The sequence below is a fragment of the Arachis hypogaea genome, chromosome 15 (assembly GCF_003086295.3).
Source record: "Arachis hypogaea cultivar Tifrunner chromosome 15, arahy.Tifrunner.gnm2.J5K5, whole genome shotgun sequence".
In the NCBI taxonomy this organism is placed as follows: domain Eukaryota; kingdom Viridiplantae; phylum Streptophyta; class Magnoliopsida; order Fabales; family Fabaceae; genus Arachis; species Arachis hypogaea.
In genome coordinates, this window is record NC_092050.1 from 117,544,465 (window position 1) to 117,546,944 (window position 2,480).

The 2,480-nt window shown below is 36.7% G+C and overlaps 1 non-coding gene across 1 annotated transcript; it reads left to right on the top strand.

The window, feature by feature from the left end:
* Positions 1–1,253: 1,253 nt before the first annotated feature.
* On the top strand, positions 1,254–1,361 carry LOC112753892 (small nucleolar RNA R71). The gene has a single exon (XR_003178254.1). It is a non-coding gene; the product is annotated as a small nucleolar RNA R71 (small nucleolar RNA).
* Positions 1,362–2,480: the final 1,119 nt, after the last annotated feature.

A 2,480-nucleotide genomic window follows, 5' to 3' on the forward strand; every position in this document is an offset into this window, starting at 1 on the left:
CTTGCAGTTTGTACCTCATAAATTCCCAGTTTCTCTATTACAGAGAGTGGCATGAGGTTTATTCCTGATCCAAGGTCACACAGAGCCTTCTCAAAGGTCAAGGTGCCTATGGTACAAGGTATGAAGAACTTTCCGAGATCTGGTTTCTTCTGAGGCAATGTCTGCCTTATCAATGCACTGAGTTCATTGGAGAACAAGGGGGGTTCATCCTCCCAAGTATCATTACCAAATAAACTGGCATTCAACTTCATGATGGCTCCTAGATATTTAGCAACCTGCTCTTCAACGATGTCTTCATCCTCTTCAGAGGAAGAATAGTCATCAAAGCTCATGAATGGTAAAAGGAGGTTCAATGGAATCTCTATGGTCTCTAGATAAGCCTTAGATTCCTTTGGTTCCTCAAAGGGAAACTCCTTATTGGTCAGTAAACGTCCCAGGAGGTCTTCCTTACTAGGATTCACGTCCTTCTCCTCCTCTCTGGGTTCGACCACACCAAGTAAGGTAATGGCTTTGCACTCTCTTTTTGGATTCTCTTCTGTATTGCTTGGGAGAGTACTAGGAGGAGTTTCAGTGACTCTTTTACTTAGCTAGCCCATTTGTGCCTCCAAATTTCTAATGGAGGACCTTGTTTCATTCATAAAACTTAGAGTGGCCTTAGATAGATCAGAGACTATGTTTGCTAAGCTAGATGGATTCTGCTCAGAATTCTCTGTCTGTTGCTGAGAGGATGATGGAAAAGGCTTGCTATTGCTAAACCTATTTCTTCCACCATTATTAAAGCCTGGTTGAGGCTTTCGTTGATCCTTCCATGAGAAATTTGGATGATTTCTCCATGAAGGATTATAGGTGTTTCCATAGGGTTCCGCCATGTTATTCACCTCTGCTATTGCAGGGTCCTCAGGATCATAAGCTTCTTCTTCAGAAGATGCCTCTTTAGTACTGTTGGATGCAGCTTGCAATCCATTCAGACTCTGGGAAATCATATTGACTTGCTGAGTCAATATTTTATTCTGAGCCAATATGGCATTCAGAGTATCAATTTCAAGAACTCCCTTCCTTTGAGGCATCCCATTACTCACAGGATTCCTTTCAGAAGTGTACATGAACTGGTTATTTACAACCATGTCAATAAGTTCCTGAGCTTCTGCAGGTGTTTTCTTTAGGTGAATGGATCCACCTGCAGAATGGTCCAATGACATCTTTGATAATTCAAACAGACCAGCATAGAATATATCCAGGATGGTCCATTCTGAAAGCATGTCAGAAAGACACTTTTTGGTCAGTTGCTTGTATCTCTCCCAAGCTTCATAGAAGAATTCACCTTCTTTCTGTTTGAAGGTTTAAACATCCACTCTAAGCTTGCTAAACTTTTGAGGAGGAAAGAACTTGGCTAAAAAAGCCGTGAGCAGCTTATCCTAAGAGTTCAGGCTATCTTTGGGTTGAGAGCCCAACCATATTCTAGCTCTGTCTCTTACAGCAAACGGGAAAAGCATAAGCCTGTAGACCTCGGGATCAACCCCATTGGTCTTAATAGTATCACAGATCTGCAAGAATTCAGTTAAGAACTGAAAAGGATCTTCTGATGGAAGTCCATGAAACTTGCAATTCTGTTGCATCAGAGAAACTAATTGAGGCTTTAGCTCAAAATTGTTTGCTCCAATGGCAGGGATTGAGATGCTTCTTCCATGTAAGTTGGAATTTGGTGCAGTGAAGTCACCAAGCATCTTCCTTGCGTTATTGTTGGGTTCGGCCATGTCTCCTTCTTTTTCAAAAATTTTTGTCAGATTTTCTCCAGAGAGTTGTGCTTTAGCTTCCCTTAGCTTCCTCTTCAGAGTCCTTTTAGGTTCAGGATCAGCTTCAACAAGAATGTTCTTATCCTTGTTCCTGCTCATATGAAAAAGAAGAGAATAGAAAAGAAAATATGGAATCCTCTATGTCACAGTATAAAGATTTCTTATGTGAGTATAAAAAGAGAAGAATAGAAGAAGGAAAAGATAAAAATTTAAACACAGAGGAGAAGAGTGGGTTCGAATTTTTGAGTAGAAGAGAAATGTTAGTAGATAAATAAATAATTAGAAAGAGATGAGAGAGGGAAGAATTCGAAAATTAAATAAAATAAAATAAAAATATTTTTGTTTTCAATTTAAAATTAACGTTAAAATTCGAAAATTTCAAAAAAAAAATAAAATTAAATTAAAATGTAAAACAATTAGTTAATTAAAAAAGAATTTTGAAAAAGAGGTTAGTGATTTTCTAAAATTAGAGAGAGAGAATTAGTTAGGTAGTTTTAAAAAAGATAAGAATCAAACAAGATAAGATTAATTGAAAAAAAGATTTGAAAATCAATTTTGAAAAGATAAGAAGTTAGAAAAGATTTTGAAATTGATTTTGAAAAAGATGTGATTGAAATTTATTTTGAAAAATATTTGAAAAAGAAAATTAAAAAGATTTGATTTTGAAAATTAAAGTTGATTACTTGA